The sequence below is a fragment of the Tursiops truncatus genome, chromosome 16 (genome assembly GCF_011762595.2).
Source record: "Tursiops truncatus isolate mTurTru1 chromosome 16, mTurTru1.mat.Y, whole genome shotgun sequence".
In the NCBI taxonomy this organism is placed as follows: domain Eukaryota; kingdom Metazoa; phylum Chordata; class Mammalia; order Artiodactyla; family Delphinidae; genus Tursiops; species Tursiops truncatus.
The window spans coordinates 58626385-58641821 of NC_047049.1; the positions used below are offsets into that span (position 1 = coordinate 58626385).

A 15437-nucleotide genomic window follows, 5' to 3' on the forward strand; every position below is an offset into this window, starting at 1 on the left:
TTATATAATTTTTCTTTCTCTCTTAGAAATAAAACAACAGAGATAAAACCAAAGCCCCTTCCCTCTACCTCCCTACAAGGAACTTTATCTTATTTTTATCAAAGTAATACATGTGCATAGTTTTAAAAATGTGGGTCTTCTCTGGTGGCACAGTGGTTAAGAATCCGCCTGCCAGAGCAGGGGACACAGGTTTGAGCCCTGGTCCAGGAGGATCCCACATTCCGCGGAGCAACTAAGCCCATGCACCACAACTACTGAGCCAGTGCTCTAGAGCCCGTGAGCCACAACTACGGAAGCCGGCGTGCCTAGAGCCCGTGCTCCTCAGCAAGATAAGCCACCGCAATGAGAAGCCCGCGCACCGCAATGAGGAGTGCCCCCCGCATCGCTGCAGCTGGAGAAAGTCTGCGTGTGGCAGCGAAGACCCGGCGCAGCCAAAAATAAAATAAATAAAAATAAATAAAATTTAAAATGTGAATAGTTTATATGTGTAGAAGGAAAAATAGCAGTTATCCCCCCCCACAGAGGCAACTATAATCAAGTGTCTTAAATATTTCTAATAATATAATCATATCAATTGCTTTTAAAAACTGTTAAATGTATATAAAGTGTTCAATATAAAGAATATGAAGTGTTGGCGCTTTTAAATACATATATGTGTTCTCCGGTATATTTTCACCATAGTTATGTGATTTGGGGTCGTTATTTATTATTTATATTATACCAATATTGAACCTGAGCTACATCATGTACAATGATGATAATTCTTTTTTTGTTTTGTTTTGTTTTGAAAAATTTCATCTTATTTATTTTTAAAACCAAACCACTAGGAAAATATATCACCGTCTTGAAACAGCAAACAGACAGGCTATATTATCAAGTAATAAGTTGCTAAAAACACAACAAGGTCCTTAATAAAACGATAAGGTGCCAGAACTGGGGCAAGAACAACCCATGTCGCAAAAGTGGTATTTGGTAACGGGGGCGGGGGGCTGTGTCCCATTTTTTGCTCTAAAAGAGTGACAGCTTGCCCCTGAGTTGCTTACTTTTTCTCCTTTGACCTTCATGTTGCCAAGGGTTTGTTTCAACAGAGCTTTGTTATTACAGGGGGCAAAGTAAGCAATACTGGGTTTAGGCTTTCATTCTATTTTGTTTTATGAAAACCAGATTTTTCCAAAGCCAGTACTTCATAACTCTCTTAATTAAGCAGCTAACAATTCATCTTTCGCTGTTCATTCCTGAATACTAGCATATAGCACAATCAAAATTCCATTTCCCTTCAAGGGTGAGTGTCACTGCAAGATTGTCTTGTGATTCGGCTGGCTCTGCTGCAGACAGCCTCAGGGCTCATCATGGCTGCCAGTTAGAGGGAAAGTTTGCTTCCCCTACCAGTGTGATAGCGCTTCTTATATTTTTACAGGGTCTCCAGGCTGAAAGATGTCATGTGTGAGAATTTTAAGAAATGCGCATCCACATTTTGACGGCCAGAAATGAATACCTGCAAGGACCCTTTCAAAGTTTTTATCCAAACTACCTCCCCCAACTCTACATCTTAAAGTAACTTCATGCCCTTGTATATAAAACAAAACCAAGCAAAACAGATCCCCAGAAGCCCCCTTCTAAATTAGTGACCTCATGAATTTTGTTTTATTTCCAGTTTGTGGAAAATGTTGTAGTGATCCTTCTGGTAAACAGCTCATAGTATCTGTGCCAGGATAAGCACTTGCCACATGAAATTCAGGCTCACAAAAACTCTCCTGTGCTATCTTGTGCTATCTCTGACCCAAATTTTAGCACCAATTTTTTTCACTTTCTAGGATTCAAACACAAGGGAACCAGTGTCCAGAGGCAAGTGACATAGGCCTTAAACTTGCAGCCATCCTTAATTTCCTCATTCATAAACTTTCCTTAGAAAACTCAAATCCCCATTCCTCTTTTTAAACAGATTCCTGCCTTCAGCCCCAATGGCCAATAGCAGACATCTATTTCCCAATGGACGAGAGACACTCCTTCATCTTCTTGGTCATGGTTGGGGTGAGGTTCATGTGGTCATCCACACACTTGTTCACACAACTCTCCAGCTGCTGCTTCACCTGAAGCTCTTTACTCCCTGCATCTATTGAATCTTTGGCTTTGTCGTTGCAATGCATAGTGCACCGGGCCAGACCATCCTGGAACTTCTCCAGCTCGCTGGTCACCAGGGCCTGGGCTTGAGCCAGAGGTGCATGGCAGCACGCAATGCACTGGTGCACTTGCTGCATGGACGCCTGGCTGTCCTCACAACAGACGGCGCTGCAGTGGGACATGAGGCCCTGCGTCTTTCCCAGATGTTCTGTCTCTCCAGACTCTTCACCATAGAGTCTACCGCCTCCTGCACCAGGAGCTGCTGCAGCTCTGCCATGGCGACCTGGCGCTGCTCCCTGCTGGCCGGCACCCACATGGACTCCCGCTCAGGAGCCCGCTGCCTCGCTGCTTCCTGGGTCACTGTGGCCCGCCCTTTCCAGATAATTCTTTTCTTATACAATTTTTCATTTTCCTAAGCGTAATTGCCTTGCTTTTTTCATTTGCTCGGTTTTTAAAGTTCTAATCATTATTAAATCATTCCCAGACTCTTAGCTAGGACCTAAAACTCTGCTCCATTCATTCAAATGCAGTAGATAAGTTATCAGTCCTTTTTTTCACCCTTAGAGATCTACCTTGTATATTCCATTTTTAAAATGATACATAGCATTAAATCTTAAGACTGTATCACATTGTATTTATTCATTCCCCTTTGATGAACATTTAACTTGTTTTCAGTTTTCCTCTAATTAAGGAAGATACATGTGTGAGAATTTTTCTAGGCTATGATGAGAAGTGAAATTACTAGTGTATTATTCATCTATTGCTGCATAACAAATTACCTCAAAATTTTGCAACTTAAAGCAGCAAATATTTGTTATCTGTGTTTCTGTGAGTTAGGAATCAGAGTGTGTCTCTCATAGGCTGTAATCAAGTTATTTATTTATTTATTTGGCTGCTTTGGGTCTTCATTGCTGTGTGTGGGCTTTCTCTAGTTGCGGAGAGCGGGGTCTACTCTTTGTTGTGGTGGGCCGGCTTCTCATTGTGGTGGCTTCTCTTGTTGCAGAGCATGGGGTTTAGGTGTGTGGGCTTCAGTAGTTGTGGCTTGCGGTCTCTAGAGCACGGACTTAGTAGTTGTGGTGCATGGGCTTAGTTGCTCCGTGGCATGTGGGATCTTCCGGGACCAGGGATCGAACCTGTGTCCCCTGCATTGGCAGGTGGATTCTTAACCACTGCACCGCCAGGGAAGTCCTTGTAAACAAGTTTTTAACAGGAGCTTTGATTTCATCTGAGGACTCAACTGGGGGAGGATCAGCTTCCAAGTTCTGCCTCTCCTGTGGCATGATTCCGCTTCTCACGGGTTAACTGACGGAGGACCTTAGTTCCTTTCTAGCTTGTTGGCTGAGGCATCCTTCAATTCCTTGCCTTGTGGGACTCTCCATACAACATGGCAGCTGGCTTCCATGACAGTGAAGAAGATGGAAGCCAGAGTCTAATCTAATCTTGCAAATGACATCCCATCACGTTTGCTATATTTTGTTAGAAGCAAGTCAGCAGATCCAGTGCATACTTAAAAGAGTGGGGATTACATGAGGGGATGAATAAAGTTGTGAACTGCTCCGAGTCTTGGTTGTACTAGAGTATTTAGCCTGGAAAGGGCGACTAAGGGAACACATGAGTTTTGTCTTATATAATTTGAAAGGCATATGTAAAGAGGAAATAGTAGATCTCCTCTGTTTTTGATCAGAGATTGAACTAAGAGCAGTGGGTGGAAATTAAAATGTATGGCCTTATAAGATGATGTGATTTCTGTTCTTGAACATAGTCTGTTAGGGGCTGGGTGACCTCTTGTAAAAAAGATTACAAAAAATTTTCTTGCATTAGATTAGAAACTTTAAGTTCTCCAAAGATTATTTCTACTCTAAAATTTTATAATTATAAATGAGTGAGTTTCAAACTGTTAGTATTTGAGTAGTCTGTTAATCACTAATCAGGGAGAAGTGTATAGGCTTACATGTGTATTTGCACATACGAGGTTTCATTTAGAAGATCCAGGTTAAAAAGTTAAGAGGAGAGCTATAAATTTACACTTTAATTATTTAAAATCACTGTTTTTTTCCTGCTTTTTTTTTTTTTTTCGCGGTACGTGGGCCTCTCACTGTTGTGGCCTCTCCCGTTGCGGAGCACAGGCTCCGGACGTGTAGGCTCAGCGGCCATGGCTCACGGGCCCAGCCGCTCTGCGGCATGTGGGATCCTCGCGGACCGGGGCACGAACCCGTGTCCCCTTCATCGTCAGGTGGACTCTCAACCACTGCGCCACCAGGGAAGCCCTCTTTTCCTGTTTTTATATTCCTTTGGCTACCATAGAATGTTTACTACTATAATTCTTATTTTAAAATATTAGCAGCAACTCAGTTTTTTCTTCTAACAAAAAATATTTTCATTGTAAAAGAAAAAATAGAAAATACAAATAAGGAAAAAATAAGAATACTTTATAATCTTCCCACCCAAAGATTATATTAACAATAACTATGTTAACCTCATGGTATAATGGTATATAATCTCTCTGACCTTTTAATTTAATTTTACATGTACAAATACGCACAGATTTATTATTTGTGCTAATATGTTCTATAGCATCACAGCAAACACTGAATTAATGAATACTGAATCATTGCTCCTAGGGGAAATACAGGATTAGGTTCCTATGAGTCTCTGGTCCCATTTTTGTTAACTAATCAACATGTAACCTTGTTTTATGTGTGTTTTTTTTAAAGGCACATTATTTAATATATATTATTGATTCACTAACATTGAACTCATGGTGAATAGCACTGTGACTTATGCCTGAATGAACCTTATCTAACACACATATTTTCTCCAGAAGGCACATCACAGCCTTCTTGCACTTAGAAACAATAGACTTCAGTACTACACTTGGGGGTTATTTTAAACAGTGAAATCACCAACCAAAAGCACAAAAATGTGAAAAATGTTGTACTAAATAAACCACTAAAAGGACACTAGTTAGTAGTATGAGAGCTGAAACAGAAGGCTGAGTATTGCCTTCAGGCTTTGACCTAGTTGGGAATGTGCACCTCAGGCAACTCAAAATTTTCACCATTCTGTGCATTCACATGTCCATGAGTGATCACAGAAGTGTTGCAAATATTGATTTTGAGGTTACAAATTATTTTAGTGAGTAGGAAAATTGGCATATGAGGAATCCATGTAATGAGAATTGACTCTGCGCGTGTATAGTAGCTTTTGTTTTCCATTTTGCTTGATTTTATAAAAATGAAATATTTTTAAAAATACTGTTATAATCTGCTCTTTTCACCTAACACCCTAATCATTTATTCATTCAGCAAGTTATTTATGGCATGCCCACTATGTGTCCACATAGTGTACTAGACTCTGGAGATACAGTAGCAAATAAGATAAAGAAAGCCCTTGCCTTATGGAGCTTACATTCTAATGGGGAAGGTAGATAATGAGTAATGTCTGGTAGTGATAAGTACAATTAAAAAAACTAAGGCAGGGTAAGGAGATAGGGTGGCAGTTGGTAACTTTATTTTATTATATTAATTAAAAATTTTGTTTTTCTTTTTTTAGAAGTTTATTTTTTGGCTGCATTGGGTCTTCATTGCTGTGTGTGGGCTTTCTCTAGTTGCGGTGTGTGGGCTTCTCATTGCGGTAGCTTCTCTTGTTGAGGAGCATAGGCTATAGGTGTGTGGGCTTCAGTAGTTGTGGCGCATGGGCTCAGTAGTTGTGGCACATGGGCTTAGTTGCTCTAAGGCATGTGGGATCTTCCCGGACCAGGGATCGAACCCTTGTTCCCTGCATTGGCAGGCAGATTCTTAACCACTGCGCCACCAGGGAAGTCCCTATTATCTTAATTTAATATACTTTTTTTAGGTAAACAAATATTGACTTTATTCGCAATTGGCCATTTTTAAAAAAAATTTATTTATTTTACTTATTTTATTTTTGGCTGCGTTGGGTCTTCATTGCTGTGCACGGGCTCATTGCTGTGGCTTCTCTTGTTGCAGAGCATGGGCTCTAGGTGCACAGGCTTCAGTAGTGGTGGCTCACAGGTTCTAGAGCACAGGCTCAGTAGTTGTGGTGTTCAGTAGTTGCTCTGCGGCATGTGAGATCTTCTCGGTCCAGGGCTCGAACCTGTGTCCCTTGCATTGGCAGGCGGATTCTTAACCATTGAGCCACCAGGGAAGCCCTGGCCATTTTAATTAATTAATTTTTATTGAAGTATAGTTGATTTACAATGTTGTGTTAGTTTCTGTTGTACAGCAAAATGATTCAGTTTTATATATATCTATATATTTTTTCTTTTTCAGATTCTTTTCTATTATAGGTTATTATAAGATATTGAATATAGTTCCCTGTGCTATACAGTAGGACCCTGTTGTTTATCTATTTTATATATCGTGGCGTATAGCTATTAATCCCAACCTCCTAATTTATCCCTCCCCTACTCCTTTCCCCTAAGTTTGTTTTCTAGGCAGTTGCCAATTTTATTTATTTTTTAAATTTTTTGTTAAAAATTTTTATTTTTTTTTTACGAAAAGACAACCTACAAAATGGGGGAAAATATTTATAAATGATACAACAGACAAGGGCTTAATTTCCACAATATACAAAGAGCTCCTACAGCTCAACAATAAAAAAAACAGATAACTCAACTGAAAAATGTGCAGAAGACCTTAATAGACATTTCTCCAAAGAATACATATAGATGGCCAGTAGGCACATGAAAAGATGCTCAACATCACTAATTATTAGAGAAATGCAATTCAAAACTACAATGAGGTACCACCTCACACTGGCCAGCCTTAAAATGTCTACAAATAACAAATGCTAGAGAGGGTGTGGAACCCTCCTACATTGTTGGTGGGAATGTAAGTTGGTGCAGCCACTATGGAAAACAGTATGGAGGTTCCTCAGAAAACTAAAAATAGAATTACCATATGATCTAGCAATCCCACTCCTGGGCATATATCCAGAGAAAGCTATAATTCAAAAAGTTACATGCAGGGCTTCCCTGGTGGCGCAGTGGTTGAGAGTCCGCCTGCTGATGCAGGGGACACGGGTTCGTGCCTCGGTCCAGGAAGATCCCACATGCCGCAGAGTGGCTGGGCCCGTGAGCCATGGCCGCTGAGCCTGCGCATACGGAGCCTGTGCTCCGCAACGGGAGAGGCCACAACAGTGAGAGGCCCGCGTACTGCAAAACAAAAAAAAAAGTTACATGCAACCCTATGTTCATAGCAGCACTATTCACAGTAGCCAGGACATGGAAACAACTGAAATGTCCATTGACAGTTGAATGGATAAAGAAGATATGGTACATATACACAATGCAATACTGCTCAGCCATAAAAAAGACCGAAATAATGCCATTTGCAGCAACATGGATGGAACTAGAGGTTATCATACTAAGTGAAGCAAGTCAGAAAGAGAAAGACAAATATCATATGATATCACTTATATGTGGAATCTAAAATATGGCAAAATGAACCTATCTATAAAACAGAAATAGACTTATAGAGAACAGACTTATGGTTGCCAAAGGGAAGCGGGAGGGAGAGGGATGGACTGGGAGTATGGGGTTGGTAGGTGCAAACTATTACATTTAGAATGGATAAACAAGGTCCTACTGTATAGCACAGGGAACTATATTCAATATCCTGGGATAAACCATAATGGAAAAGAATATGAAAAAGAATATATATATGTATATATAAAAAATGGAGTCACTTTGCTGTACACCAGAAACTAACACAACATTGTAAATCAACTATACTTCAAAAAAAACATTTTTTTTTTTTTTTGGCTGCACTGCGCAGCATGCGGGATCTTAGTTCCCCAACCAGGGATTGAACCCATGCCCCCTGCAGTGAAAGCGTGGAGTCCTAACCACTGAACCACCAGGGAATTCCCCAGGAATACATTTCTTTAAATTGGTATGGACTCATAGATATTTATCTTATTCTTTAGCCTATAACCCAATATTACTTTCTTTTTCTTCTCAAATTGTTTCAGATTTGGCCATTGGGCACTCCTTTGGTTGTCTCCTGTGTCCCTTTGATATACCTCTATCAATTTAGGATATTTCTTGTGTTTTGTTTTTAGCATTTCCTTACTTTTTGACATTATAAGATGCTCCAGGCTCATCTCATGTATTTCCTGTCCCAGGCCTAGAATTAGCCATTTCTCCAAGGAACCTTGGATTCCTTTATTGGAGAATAGTATTTGAAACTAAGATGTCAGGTCTAGGTGTGCTTGTTGCAACTGGTGTGTCATTGATTCTAAACATTCTCAGCTGACAGCAAGTAAATATATGCGTGTATACATATACACATCTGTAAATATTTCTAGATGTAACCATCTTTATTTATTTATTTTTAAAAAGTGTTTTATTTTTTGGCCACGCCATGCAGCATGTGGGATCTTAGTTCCCTGACCGGGGGTCGAACCCACACCCCCTGCATTGGAAGCGCAGAGTCTTAACCACTGGACTGCCAGGGAGGTCCCCCATCTGTATCTTTATTAAGCTAAACACAAGTTTATACTCCAACTCTAATCTGTTACCACATGGATAATTTTAGCCTTTTCCTCTGTCTTATCTGTAACTTCCCATTCCAAACGTGAGAAACCTTCCACTATCTCCCATTCATTTACTTAATTGTTCAATTCCAGTATACATGTATAGTGTTTTTCAGAATTGTTAACTTGTACACCTGTGGGAAGCATCTGTACTAGCTAGAATGGCAGTGGTAACGTTCAGTTTCTTTGCCGTTAGTCTTAAAAACTCCAGTCATTTCCATAGTTGCTTAGGTCAGTACCTTTATCCACTACCCCCTTCAGTGAGGTTGTTTATACATTTGTATGTTTTTATTATGGAAAATTTCAAACATATACAAATGTAAGGAGAAGAGTGTGTTGAACTCACCTGTACCCATCACCAGCTTCATGAACTATTAAATACATGGTAAGTTGTGTTTCATCTATCCTTCCCCCACTCCTCCTTAGTCAACCCATAATTATTTTGAAGTAAATTTCTTACATATTATTTCATCTGTAAATATTCCCAAATGAGACTTACCATAATTTAACCAATCTCCTATTGACAGACATTTAGTTTTTACTTATTACAAACGGTGCAACTGTAATATCTTTCTACATTATCTTTGCAAACTGCAGGGTAAATTTCTGGAAATTGAATTGCTGAAACAAAGGGTATAAGCATTTTTTTTTTTTTGCGGTACGCGGGCCTCTCACTGTTGTGGCCTCTCCCGTTGCGGAGCACAGGCTCTGGACGCCCAGGCTCAGCGACCATGGCTCACGGGCCTAGCCGCTCCAGGGCATGTGGGATCTTCCCGCACTGGGGCATCAACCCGTGTCCCCTGCATGGGCAGGCGGACTCTCAACCACTGCGCCACCAGGGAAGCCCCGGTATAAGCATTTTAAATTGAGAAATACCACCAAATTAATTTTATTTCTACCAGGAGTGAATGAGAATTTACCCCTCCCCTCACCCTCACCTGCTCTGGTTTCACCAAACTTTTAAATACTTGGCATTCTGAGATACAAAAGGTGATAGTACTTTTCTTTTACATTTCTTTAATATGAATGAGATAGGACATTCTCCTTATCTTTATTGGTCATCTATTTTTTCTCTCTGTGAACTGGACATTTAAATTCTTTGTTTAAGGAAAGAAAATAAAGTGGCACAAAGGACCAGTTCCTTTCCCAAACCATTAATACCATGCTGTCATGTCTCCCTTTTCCCGTGTTCCCAGTTCAGATCACCAACTCGGGAGTGGTGTTTAAGTCTCTTTAATGAAGGTAAATACTTGCCCATCTTTTCCCCCTATCCTTTTGTCCCCCTTTTCACTCACCAAAGGTTCATTAGTTCTCTGCTTTCTTTGCACCTTGAGCACAGTCAGATTGTTTTTCAAACAGACGGTTTTAAGTCAGCTTCTGAGAGTACTCTGGGGAAATTTGCCCAAAAAGCAACAGGAAGGATTTCTACAGACATGTAGGGAAATGTTTGTAATTGTTTAGCAAAGGGTGTGCCCAGCAAGTGTCGTTTCAGGCTGCCTTGTTCATCTGTTCTGTCTTTCCACCCAAACGTAACACTTGTACTCTGACTTTTGCTGCTGTGACATGTTGGTGTCATTTTCAGCCTTATTTTTGTCACAGTGAATTATCTGTGTCCATTCACTTTGGACATACATGTAATCAGTACTGTTGACTTCTTGATTAGAGAAATGGTGATTGCATTCTGTCCTGAACTAAATGACAATGTCAGACAGTAAGAATGCCCTGACAGCCTGATTTTCTTGCTTATGTATTCTTTAAAAACAGCTATTCAAAATCTCATACACACATAAGTTGTTTGCCAAGCATTTGAAGCCATCTAGTTTTACCAGGTGACAGCTGCTGTTGTTTATGGGAACCTAATTTAAACCACAGACATGGAACAGTGTCCTTGTTTTGCAAAGAGGAAAACTGTGATTTTTTAAAATAATAGCTTTATTGAGATATAATTCACATACCACACAATTCATCCATTTAAAGTTTTACAATTCAGTAGTTTTTAATATCTTTACAGAGTTGAACAACCATCACCACAATTAATTTTAGAATATTTTTATCACCTCCAAAATTAATGGTATATCTATTAGCAGTCACTTTCTATTTCTTTCACACCTCCTCTCAGTCCTAGGCAACCATTAATCTACTTTCTATCTCTGTAATTTGCCCATTCTGGATATTTCATATAATTGGAATCGTACAATAGGTGGTCCTTGTGACTGGCCTTTTTCACTTAGCATGATATTTTCAAGGTTTATTCATGTTGTAGCATGTATTAGTACTTCATTCTTATAATGACAGAATACTGTTCTATGGTATGAATATATCACATTTTATTTATCAATTTATCAGTTGATATACATTTGGGTTGTTTCCACTTTTTGGCTATTATGAATAATGCTGCTATGAACATTCATGTACAAGTTTTTTTTTTTTTTTTTGCTGTACACGGGCCTCTCACTGTTGTGGCCTCTCCCGTTGTGGAGCACAGGCTCCGGACGCACAGGCTCAGCAGCCATGGCTCACGGGCCCAGCCGCTCTGCGGCATGTGGGATCTTCCCGGGCCAGGACACGAACCCGCGTCCCCTGCATCGGCAGGCGGACTCTCAACCACTGCGCCACCAGGGAAGCCCCATGTACAAGTTTTTAAGTGAACATATGTTTTAATTTCTCTTGGAGATTATCTCTCTACCTACCCACCTACCTACCTAACCTACCTACCTACCTATCTATCTCTAGGAATAGAATTGCTGGGTCATATGGTAACTCTATGTTTAATCTTTTGAGGATCTACCAGGCTGTTTTTTACAGTGGCTGTACCATTTTACATTTCCAACAGCAGTGCAGGAAGATTCAGATTTCTTTCCACTCTTGTTAACCCTTATTATTTTAGCCATTTTGGTGTGAAGAGGTGGTTTTGATTTTCATTTGTTTAATTTAACCATGTTTTTTAAAAATTATTAATTATTAACAAGCTAATAAAAAGCAGTTTATTTTTTAGAACAGTTATAGATTTATAGAAAAATTGAGCAAATAGTGTTACCAAATTCAGATTCTGCTGCTCGCTCACTGCTCAAAAGCTGATACTTGACAGACATGTTGGTTGGAAAGGAAAGGTTACTTTATTCAGGAGGCTGGCAATCTGGGGAGATGGCAGACCTGTGCCTAAAAACCAACTCTGACGATTCTGCTTAACCATGAAAGTGTTCTATTTATTTATTTATTTGTTTGTTTGTTTATTTATGGCTGCATTGGGTCTTCGTTGCTGCACGTGGGCTTTCTCTATTTGTGACGAGCAGGGGCTACTCTTCGCTGCGGTGCGCAGGCTTCTCCTTGCGGTGGCTTCTCTTGTTGCTGAGCACGGGCTTTAGGCGCGTGGGTTTCAGTAGTTGTGGTGCACAGGCTTAGTTGCTCTGCGGCATGTGGGATCTTCCTGGACCAGGGCTCGAACCTGTATCTCCTGCATTGGCAGGTGGATTCTTAACCACTGTGCCACCAGGGAAGCCCCATGAAAGTGTTTTAAGGGAGAATCATTTGGGGAGGAGGTCAGTCTTCCTTATTTTGTGTGCAGGCTTTCTTCTGATTGGTTGGTAGTGAAGTAACAGGGTGGTGTTCCAAGAATCTTGTGCACAGCCTGAAGTTACCCTCCTCTACCTAGGTGGGGGCCTTATTTCCTACAGAAGCCCTCAAAGGTATTATTATGTATATTCCTTGAGGAGGAACCAGGACCCTGCTTTTATTGCTGCACTGTTTCTTTCTTTTTTTAAAATATTTTTTTATTTATTTGGCTGCATCGGGTCTTAGTTGCGGCATGCGGGATCTTTCATTGCAGCGCACGGGCTTCTCTCTAGCTGTGGCCCTGACCAGGGATTGAACCCACATCCCATACATCGGAAGGCGGATTCTTAACCACTGGATCACCCGGGATGTCCCTGCACTGTTGTTTCTTAACTGCTCCTCCTTTGTTTCTGCATTCACTCCCTTCCCTGATAAGCAACTGTTTGAATCTGCCCTTTGGAACTCAGGGAAAGTCAAGGTGGCTGAATGAAGCCTGTTTCCTACAAACAGGAAACAGGGGACATGGAAAGGATTTATACCCAGGTGGGCCTCACAGGGTCCCGCTTCCTTTCAGTAGTAGAGAGTTACCCTATTGTGTCTCTCCACAGTTTCCCCTATTAGTAACATCTTACACTAGTGTGGCACATTTGTTGCAGTTAATAAACCAATATTGAAACATTATTAACCAAAGCCCATAGTTTGTTAAGATGTCTTCATTTTTTTTTTTTTTTTTTTGGGTATGCGGGCCTCTCACTGTTGTGGCCTCTCCCGTTGCAGCGGATGCGCTGGCTCAGCGGCCATGGCTCTCGGGCCTAGCTGCTCCGCCGCATGTGGGATCTTCCCGGACCGGGGCACGAACCCGTGTCCCCTGCATCGGCAGGCAGACTCTCAACCACTGCGCCACCAGGGAAGCCCCAGTTTTTAAAAAAAATATCTTTATTGGAGTATAATTGCTTTACAGTGTTGTGTTAGTTTCTGCTGTATAACAAAGTGAATCAGCTATATGCATACGTATATCCCCATATCCCCTCCGACTTGTGTCTCCCTCCCCACCCTCTTTATTCCACCCCTCTAGGTGGTCACAAAGCACCGAGCTGATCTCCCTTTGCCACGTAGCTGCTTCCCACTAGCTATTTTACATTTGGTAGTGTATATATGTCAATGCTACTCTCTCACTTCATCCCAGCTTAGTTATTTTTCTGTTTAAGTCCACATCTAAAATTCCACATTGCATTACTTATCACCACTCCTTTTGGTTATAATGGTTTTGCAAACTTTGATTATTTTTGATGACCTGGACAGTTTGGACTACTACTGGTCAAGTATTTTGTGGGATGCCCCTCCATTGGAATTCATCTGATACTTTTCTCATGATTAGACTGGGGTTATGGGTTTTTGGGTGGAAGATCCAGATATATAGTATCATTCTCATCACATCATATCAAGGGTAAATGTTGTCAACATGATTTATCATTGTTGATATTGACCTTGATCACCTGCCTGAGGCACTGGCTGTCAGGTTTCTTCACTGTAAAGTCACTCCTCTTGACTATTTCCATACTGTATTGTTGAGCAGCTTTTCATGTGCTTATTCATTTGTGTATCTTCTTTGGAGAAATGTCTATTCAGAACTTTTTTTAAATTGAGGTTTTAAGAAATACCCATTTTTAAATTGGATTGCTTTTATTATTCAGTTGTAAGTATTCTTCATCTATTCTAGATACAAGTCTCTTATCAGAAATGTAATTTGCAAATATTTTCTCCCATTTTTTTGGTTATCTTATTACTTAAAAAATTTTTTTTTTAATTAACTTATTTTAGGCTGCATTGGGTCTTTGTTGCTGCGTGTGGGCTTTCTCTAGTTGTGGCAAGCGGGGGCTACTCTTCGTTGTGGTGCATGGGCTTTTCATTGTGGTGGCTTGCCTTGTTGTGGAGCATGGCTCTAGGCGCAGGCTTCAGTAGTTGTGGCACACGGGCTCAGTAGTTGTGGCTTGCAGGCTCTAGAGCGCAGGCTCAGTAGTTGTGGTGCATGGGCTTAGTTGCTCCGTGGCATGTGGGATCTTCCCGGAGCAGGGCTCGAACCTGTGTCCCCTGCATTGGCAGGCGAATTCTTAACCACCGTGCTACCAGGGAAGCCCCATCTTATTACTTTCTTGATGGTGTCCATTAAAACATAAAAGTTTTAATTGTTATGACGTCAAATTTATCTATTTTTCCTTTTGCTGCTTGTGTCATATCTAAGAGGACTTTGCCTAACCCAAAATCATGAAGTTGTATGCTTAAACTTTCTTCTAAAAGTTTTAATAGTTTTAGCTCATTTATTTAGATATCTGACCCATTTTTATTTATTTATTTAAAATTATTTATTTATTTATTTTCGCTGTGCTGGGTCTTATTTGCTGCATGTGGGATCTTTGTTGTGGCCTGTTTAATTGTGGTACGCCAGATCTTTAGTTGCGGCATGGGGGCTTCTTAGTTGTGGTATGCAAACTCTTAGTTGTGGCATGCATGCAGGATCTAGTTTCCCGCCTGACCAGGGATCGAACCTGGGCCCCCTGCATCGGAAGCATGGAGTCTTACCTACTGGACCACCAGGGAAGTCCCTGATCCGTTTTTAGTTAATTTTTTTTCATATGGTATGAGATAGGAATCCAACTGCATTTTTTTGCATATGGATATCCAGTTCCCTTGTAAGCAGATAGGGTTGGGGTTCCCCAGAGAAAGAGAACCAGGCATGGCTTTCTTGATATAAGAGTAGCCATTTTTGGCCTAAGCCATTTTATGATCTAAGCCTGGTCACAGTGCTAGTCCTTGAACAAGTCTCAGTAATTAGTGATCTTAAGGGAACAAAAGAATGCAAAAATAAGCAGACCAGTTGTCAGACAAGAGAAGTAACAATAGCAAAGATAATGTATCAGTTGTAAAGACTCCCAGTTCTGTTTCAGTGGTAAAGATTAGCATGGAGTGCTCAACCACCAGAAAAGCTGGAACTTGAGGGATGATTATGTTGACCTTTTCTGACCCTTGTGACTTCAGTCAACTAAAGCTTGGACTCTGTCGTTGGCCCAAGTCCCTTCATGAATATGCATGTACTCTTAGCTTAAAACTTTCCCAATTTTGCTATTTGGGGAGACACTGCTTTGGGAAAGATCCTTGGTGTTCTCCTTGCTGCAAGTAATAAATCCTTCCTTCTCCCAGTCTTTGGC

General features: G+C 40.7%; 1 protein-coding gene and 1 pseudogene across 10 annotated transcripts in view; one reads left to right on the plus strand and one right to left on the minus strand.

The window, feature by feature from the left end:
* The window catches only part of USP54 (ubiquitin specific peptidase 54), a 131311-nt gene that overhangs the window by 17641 nt on the left and 98233 nt on the right, over positions 1–15437 (plus strand). The window lies entirely within an intron of this gene.
* LOC109550144 (protein FAM136A pseudogene) lies at positions 520–4175 on the minus strand (annotated as a pseudogene).